The sequence below is a fragment of the Molossus molossus genome, unplaced genomic scaffold (genome assembly GCF_014108415.1).
Source record: "Molossus molossus isolate mMolMol1 unplaced genomic scaffold, mMolMol1.p scaffold_m16_p_10, whole genome shotgun sequence".
NCBI classification, from domain to species: Eukaryota; Metazoa; Chordata; class Mammalia; order Chiroptera; family Molossidae; genus Molossus; species Molossus molossus.
The window spans coordinates 67990518-67999681 of record NW_023425345.1 but is presented as its reverse complement, the minus strand read 5'-3'; positions in this window follow the sequence as shown (position 1 = coordinate 67999681).

Sequence of the window (9164 nt, the reverse complement as noted above, 5' to 3'; positions counted from 1 at the left end):
GGAGTCAGTCCTCATAACTTTTAAACCAACCAGTGTAAGTGGTTTACCAGTTAGAAGCCTGGCATAGGTAGAGGTTTATATCTCTTCGCCGTACCTAATTTTCACTGTGAGTTAAATCTCACCTGTATCCCGTTCATCTTATTTGTGCTAATGAAACAGTTTCCAAGCAGAGGTGCTTTTTGGCTTGTGCATACTACCCAAACTACATTAGGCTTCCTTATAAAGGTCTCAGAATGAAGGATAAATTAATGAAACTTATGTTAAAAGGTCTGAATTGATGCACTTTGTCATTCAGATTAATTACAAATTCCTTTGACATTTAACCAGCACCATACCTATGTGTGTCCACTATGTACTCACTAAGTTCGTTTTTTCTTTTCTCCTTTGTATATGCTTTTTGTTTTATGCCACATAACCACACTGTATTTAATTTCCTATACGGTATTTTTACATGTCTCTTCCCTACTAAGTGGTGAACTCCGTAAGGCAGAATATAGGGTTCACTCACCTTTATTATCTTTTCTTAATGGATAGATAACCCAGTGATGTTTATTGAACAAATGAGGGAATTTTCTTTGGGGTTTTTTTTTGGGGGGGGGGGGTCAAACTAGAGCTGTTTTGCCGTTACTACCTTTTAATGCAAATCCCATAACGAATATATAGTACACATGTTCCCTGCTCTCAAAAATATAATTGGATACAAGCAATCCTTTGAACTGTGATACAAGGCAGAATTTTATTTGTTATAAAGGGTGAAAATGGAGGTTTCCTAGAAGAGAATGTGATGGTTCTTGATGAATGAGTACAAGCCAGTAATTTTTTTTTTAAAGTGCTATTTGCACCAAAACCAACAGGCAATGAAAGAGTGTTATAAAGCTCATAAACATACCCCAAAAATAAAAGAATTTCTTAGATCATAGAAGTGGCATTATAAATCAGTGGGGAAATTTTAGTCAATAGTGAAGGAGCCCTGGCCGTTTTGGCTCAGTGGTAGAGCATCGGCTCACAGACCAATGAGTCCTGGGTTTGATTCCAGCCGAGGGGATGTACCTCAGTTGCAGTTCGTCCCTGGCCCTGGTCAGGTCATGCGGGAGGCAACCAGTGGATGTGTCCCTCTCACATAGATGTTTCTCTCTCTCCCTCTCTCCCTCTCTCCCTCTCCCCCTCTCTTCTCTCCCTGTCTCTCCCTCTCTCTCTACCTGAAGATAAATAGAAAAATATCCTCAGGTGAGGATTTAAAAAAATAGGGAAGGAGACATGATTATGAAGAAGAAAAAAAACCTTTACCCTGTATTCTGCAACAAAAAATAATTACATGTGTAAAAAACAAAACAAAACCATAAACAAATTATACAAAAAAATACAAGTGAAAATTTAATTGATTTAGAGATAGAGAATAACCTTTTCTTTATAAAAACTGGAAGAAATTACAAAGGAAGAGATTGGCTTGACTATATAAAAATATCAAGAAAACACTACCATCCTGGGAAAAAATATTTGCAACATGTTAGACAAAGGTTTAATGTGCTTAAAATATAAAGATCTAGTACTCATAGAACTGCAGTAAACTATTCTCACCTATTCTCTAAATTATCTTTCACCAATCCGATTTTTTTTAAGTGCTGGTAAACATTCGGTCTGTTCTTATCTGTTGCACATGGGTATGTAACTTGGTCTGAACTTTCTGGAGAACATTTGACGATACAGTTTTATATTAAGATTAAATGGGAGTACGAGTACAGTGTCTAGAACAGTGTCTAAGACAAAGTAGATGCTTAATAAATATTAGTAAATTGTTACCATTATTGTTATTGTTATCATTAGCATCATAGCTTTTAATTAGCAGAGCACCTAGAATAATACTTTAAACTTAATGGATGATCACTAAATATTTGATTGGCTGATTCTCCTTGTCTCAGGAATTTTATACGAAAAGGAATACAGTTAATGACATGTCAAGCTGTTAAAGCATTAGTTTTAAAGCAAAATGTTACCTTGAATAATTATATAGTTCCCTATAAGCAGAATACTTTGTACAGTAGCAATAAATGTTTGTTATTGATTATATGTTAGCTATTTATTGCTGCATATCAAATAATCCCCAAATTTAGTGGCTTTAAATAATAAAAATCATGTGTTATCTCTCACAATTTCTGAGTCAGGAATTCAAGAGCAGCTCAATTGGGCATTTCTGTTTCAGTCTCATAAAGCTGCAGTCAGATGTTGGCTAGGGCCTGGTCATCTGAAGACTTACCTGGAGCTGGAGAATCTACTTACAAGGCGGCTCTCCTATATGTCCGGCAAATTGGCTTACCAGACATTTGCTATGGATCAACCTTTTTTGTTTTCTTTTCAGATTATTTACTAAAAAAAAAAAAATACCATACAATATAGTCTATAGCCCTACAGCACCTAACTTTCAACTAAATACTTTCCCTGTTGTATGTAGAAAAGTCTGATTAAAAAAAAGAAGACCTCCCCCTTTTTGTTTTACAAACTCTTTCCATCTTGTTTTTCTATACATCTAAATATCATGTGATTTTGAAATCATGATTAGGGAATTATACTGGGTGAGTTGAGGAACTAATCCAAATTTGAAGAGACAAAAATTGTTAGATCTATTCTCTAACCATTGTGTAATATTGATATAGAGCTGCATTGTCCCATATGGTAGCCACTAGCAATGTATAGCTATTTACATTTCAGTGCATTGGAACCAAATACAATTTAAAATTTGGTTCTTCCTTTGCACTAGCCACATTTCAAATCTCAGTAGCACCTGTAGCTAGTAGCTACTGTATTGGATAGCACAGATACCAAAATTTCCATCATCATAGAAAATTCTGTTGGGTAATGCCAGAAAAAACAATGTCATAAGAAAGAATTTCACAGATAAAATAACTCAAAATGAACAGCAATGTCTCTTATTATTTTAATTCTGTTTCATACTTTCTTGACAATCACTACATTTATGTTTTTCTCTTTAAATTGGTTATATGTATATATATATATTTCTAAATAAAAAATAATTATAGCTAAATTTATTGAATACTTAATAAATTCCAGGAATTGCGCTAAGTACTTTACATGAATTAACTCACTGAGTCATTAGGACAGTTCAATGTTCATTGTGGAAAATATTTAGGAGAAAGAGAACCAACTTTAATCCCCAAACCAGAGAGAATCACTGTTGACATTTCTGGTGGATGCTGTGGTGTGCTGCCCAGATCCCAAGATACAGCTGCCAGGAATGTTGGCTGCTGATGGCTCACAGTTGAGTCTCTCTCCAAAATTGCCTTCTGTGAAAGAAAATACTTCTCCCTAGGTTATATTCCCTCCTTGGGGCAGCCCAAATCTGATGACTAGTCCATTGTGGCTATACAAGGGCACAGTCCCTCAACTGGGACAATCTGGGACATCCAGTTTTAGAACTTCCATGGGACTGGTTAAAGTCTCTGTGGCAACTGCCCTGCAGTTTACCTGAATCTTCTGCCCAGTCCTGCCTCCATCCAGGTCCCATTCCTGAGAGCACTCTCTAGTAAAGCACCTGCATGCAGATCCCTGCCTCAGCATGTTTTCTGGAAAACCCAACTTAAGTCGACATTTTCAGAATGTAAGTTCCAGTTGTTTTTTGCATATATCTGTTTTAAATTTTTTAATCTATCTAAACTTATTACACCCCAACAAATGCGATGTTTTCTTTTCTGTCGTTGTATATGTTAATTTTTTAGTCGACAACATTTTATGAATAATTTTGCATGCAACTAAGTGTTTTTCTAAACCACAATTTAGCAGCCACCTGGGAATCATATGGCACATCATACTCAGTCGATCTCATATTCTTAGATATTTTTCTGTTTCCTGAATTTACTGTGGCAGACCCTAAAACTCACTCAACTTCCCTCTCACTTCCCTCCCTCAAGGATGGGAAAAACCAAATATTCCCAATGATTTCATTTTCCCAGCCTCAATTACAACTCGGATAGTGTAAATTCCAGCCATTGGGAAGTAAACTGAAGATTTCTCAGAGTCAGGGGGAAGCTCCAGGAAATTTTGCCTTCCAAATTAAATGGGACAGCCAAAACTGGTATCATCTCTTACCTATTCTTTCTGCTTTGTAAGGAATAAGATGTCTAGAGATGTGTTAGTCATCTTTCATCTATGAGGGGAAAATTAAGAAAATTAAAGGCTTTTGGCCCGGAGATCGTTGAACATTTCAATAATGCTAGCCACTACCAACCTCTGGATTTCTTGCTATGATAAGAAAAACAACTATTGTTTTAACCTACTTGTGTTTGGGTTTTCTGTTTTTTACAGCTAAAGTCATTTATAAATTTCACTGATCCTGACATTTATGATTAGAAGTAATACAGTGATGAACATGTACATAAATACTTGAACAGCAACAACTGAACATTTAAGTCAGGAAGAAAGTTAGGATCCTACATGTCCAGCATTTCTTCTTGACCATGTGCAGCTCTGTCCTTAACCTTCCCATTATCTTTTGCTTGTAGGGACTAGAAAAATAGTGCACATAAGGCTTTCTAAATTCTTCTAAAAGATAAGTAGTTAGAAAAGAAATAGATATTTTATAAATCAGAATCTTATCTTTTCAGATAGGATATTTTGGCAAATGCACCAATGCATAGTTTCATTTTCACTAATACAGAATCAGCAAGGAGTTTTTTTGTTTGTTTATTTTAGACCCAGTATTGTGTGAACTGGGTTGCATCTTAGACTGTGTCATGAATTAACTCTCCATATATTTGGCTGGAAATCATCAAGGTCTCTAGATTGGGAACATTTCATCACCTCATAATAAATATAGGGAATCAGAGAAGCTATACCAAACTACCATTTGAAGTAAAAAGGAGCAGGGTTAAATTGAAAAATAAATACTGAAATTGTATTTGATTTCGGCTTTCTAGTGGCAGGCACTTGACAATGCCAAACCTAAATCTGGTGAGTCTACCTCCATGACTCCCACTTACTCACCAGTCTTGAGGCCGGTCCTGGTTTCTGGTTCAAAGTAGAGGGGTGCAGATGCTTTTCAGTATTGTAGGGAATCAGAGTGTATAAGTCCCGGAGTGTCCAAAATCAAGATGCTCTGACCCATTTCCACCAGTGTCTTTAGGATAGAAGATGACTTCAGATCTGGCCAGACTGCCTGCAAGTTGCTCCAGACTAGACTTCCATTTGTAAGCACAGACTAAAACTGCACTGGCATCAGCAACAGCGTGGAAAGGCAATCTAAGGAAATCATCTATCTGATAATATATAAGAATATATAAAGAACTGCTAATTCAACAACAAAAAATATATAACTTGAATTAAAAATGGGCAAAGAAAATACTATGCAAATGGCCAACAACCATATATGAAAAATCACTGAACATCACTAATTATAGGGAAATGCAAACCAAAGCCACAATGACATATCAACTCACACCCATTAGAATAACTATAATAAAAAAAAACCCTAGAAAATAACAAATGTTGGCAAGGATGTGGAGAGATTGGAAATCTTGAGCACTGTTGGTAGGAATGTAAAATGGTGCAGCCCCTATGGAAAACTGTGTTGGTTTCTCAAAAATATTAAAAATGGAATGAACATATGATTCAGCAATCCCACTCCTGGGTATATATCCAAAAGAATTGAATTGAAAGCAGGATCTCGAAGAGACATTTATACATCCCTGTTCATAAAAGCATTATTTATGATACCAAGAATTGGAAGCAATCCAAATGTCCATAAAAAGCTGAGAGGATAAAGAACATGGTGTATATACAAACAATGGAATATTACTCAGCCTTACCAAGGAAAGAAGGAAGGAAGGAAATACTGTCACATGCTACAATATGGATTTTGAGGACATTCTGTAAGTGAAAGAAGCCAGTTAGAAGAAAGACAGATATTTCATGATGACTTCTGTGAGTTATCTAGAGTAGTCAAATTTATAGACAGAAAGTAGAATGGTGGTTGCAGGGGCCAGGAGGCGAGGAGAGGGAAATGGGTAATTGTTATTTAAGGAGTATAGACTTGCAGTTTTGCGAAATGAAAATGTTCTGGAGATGGTTGCCCAACAATGTAAATATACCTAACGCTGAATAGGAGAAAAAAGAGATCAAGATCCACAAAGCTTAAAATATTTACTATCTTGGCCCATTACAGAAAAGGTTTGCTGATCCTTGCAAACTATATTATTCATAGAACATTTTGCATTTTTGTATTCTGTTGGTGTATTAGGTGCAAGATATAGGAACCACCCACCATTTTAAGGAAAGGGGGATTTAATACAAGAAATCGGGAGCTTACAAAATCACTGGAAAGGTTAAAGGAAGGGCCACTTAGTAGGGCCTCCAGGAATGATTCCTAGATAGGACTGCTGGACTGGTCACCAGGACAGCTGCTACCTCTGCAATATCAGAAAGGTGGGGAGTCAGGGGACTCCACCGGTACTGTTGAGTTCAAAGACATACCCGTGGAGCTGTGACCCAAGGATCAGGAAGCCACTGCTGCACCTGCAACTACCAAGACACTGAAATAATGCTACAGAAAAGCCCAGTGTGTCCACTCGGTTTTGCCAACAGAAACAAAGCAGGGACTCCAGCCTGGGATCCACCTTCCAAGTGCTTCTGATTGGCACAAACAGAACCCAAACTGCAGGGGGAAGTGTGTTTTTTCTTCATTTAGCCCCTGCAGTATGAGAAACACTACAGGTTTGGAATGGATGCTGAGAGCCAGTTCAAAGCACCCACCATAACTGGTTTGTGGCTTTAGGCTCTTTCCACCTCTTTTCATCATTGGCCAACTCCTTATTCTTTTATTTGAGAAACCTTCTCTGTCACTCCCTTCCCTACCTCCAACCAACCTTAGTGGATGGATTGGCCTTTTGTGAGCTTCCATATCCCTCCGTATTGTAATAGTCTGGGTTCTTCCTCCACTAGACACCAAGCTCCTTGAAAGCAGAAACTGTCTTATTTATCATTGTGTAGGTAATCAATGTATATTTGTTGAGAATAATAAATAGTTCCTATATTATAACACCCTAAATAGAAGTTCTTCTCCCATTTTCTTTGCTCCACAGTCTTGTATGCTGATATCTGTATACAGTGAAAACTCAGTAAACAATAACTTTCTGACTTTCTTTTTGACATGGCAAAGAAAAGTTACATCAATACTCAAATGAGTGTATATAAAATCCTCACAACTATCCTATTAGGTAGACACTATTCACATGGTATAGATTATGAAACTGGAGCTTAGAGAAGGTAAGTAGCGTAACTATTGTTACACAGTACGTGGCAGAACTGGGACTCACATCAAGGTCTAGCTAATCCCAAAATTTATACTCTTAACCATTGTGGTGATGGTGATAATTGTGATAATGGTGACAACTGATGGTTCCAGACATCATGCTAGGCATGTCACATGTATATCTCCAGATATATCCTTCCTTGCTTAGAATTGGTGCTTGATAGTTATTATATATGGTAAGGTAGACAAAGCCCTTGATTCCTGTGGTCTCTTTCTGTCTCTGCTGCTAATTCACTGTGTAACCTCAGGTAACTATTAATCCTTCGAAGCTCCAGTTTTCTCTGAAAATCAGTGAATGATCTTTAAAATGATTCTAGTTCTAAAATTTTAGAACTCTGTGAATGAATTCTACTTTGTGTTTTATTCTATAATTATTACTTCCATATACCAAGATTTTCTCAACCTTTAAATTCTAAGTTCCTGTGGATCTTAACTTTGTTTAATATTGTTTTGTTTTTTCACATTTTCCATGGTACCTAGACTGGTACTCTGTGTAGTATATAACAGGCTTGTGAGAAGTGTATATATAGATATATAGATTGAGGTGTGTCCAAGGGGAAATAATTCATCTTTGTGCTTATTGTCATATTACCTTTCTTTGGGGGTGACGTTCAACTATAATTTAGGGCTGCCTCAGAAAAATCAGCAATCAGCACCTTTGAAATCTTTTCTGTATTCAGAGATAAGATTCTTGTCCTTCAAGCAGAGCCGTGGTCACTATTCAAGCATCTACTCCTGTGACTGAATGCAGAAAAGTTTTTTTTATGAAAATTATGCTGTGTGCATATAAAAGGATCTTGGCTTATGGATAATGTCGATATAGTAGGGAGTTTTTGATGGGGAACCTGTTTTTATTCTGTTCCCTATCTCTTATAAGGTGGTCTGAAAAATCACAAATCATTTTAGAGCTTTTCTGAATCTTTGAGGAATCACTTTTTAGAAAATGAAGTTGAAAAAAGGAACTAGATATATTATGTTTACTTATGTTGGCCCCCTAACCAACACTATCTCCAATCAGATTTTTAATTGATAATAAAAATATAAAAGGCAAACTCCAAAAAAAAAAAAGGAAACAGAATTCTCTCCAAACATATGAATGACTTATGCACAATGTAAAATATTTCTGAAACTTTGACTTTACATCTGTAATTCAGATAGTCTCAAGAAAAAACCTGCCTCACTACAGATCAAATAGGAGAATTAAGTCAAAAAGCATGTGAACAGGGAAAGAAAATAACTTTTAAAAATGGCTATATTTAGCCCTGGCCGGTTTGGCTCAGCGGTTAGAGCGTCTGCCTGTGGTCCGGAGAGACCCGGGTTCGGTTCCCGCTAAGGGCACGTACTTCGGTTGCAGTTTGTCCCCGGCCCTGGTTGGTCATGTGGGTGGCAGCCACTCGATGTGTCCCTTCACGTCGATGTTTCTCTCGCTCTCTCCCTTCCTCTCTCTCCCTCCCACTCTATCTGTACAAAAAATGGAAAAATATCCTCGGGTGAGGATAAAAAAAAAAAAAAAAAATGGCTATATTTAGCGGCTAGTTTATTTTCTGAGGGAATGGCAAAATTTACCTCTGGAGTAAATGAAACTTTTGTTTGAAGGAAAAAAAAAAAAAAAAAGATGGGCCTTTTGGGATTGTTAGTCAGTCCCTCTGGGGAACAGTTTGACAACAAGAATTTTGTTGCTTGAAATAATAAAATTATAGAGATTTGGACTTGAAGAACTCAGAAAAGAGATGGAGGAGAGGGTGTCTGAGCAAAATGACAGCAGGCAAGGCCTGAGGAAAATACAATGAGAAATTTCCTACGTTGAAATAGCCAAAGAACTTCAGGTACTAATATTTCCTGTCCC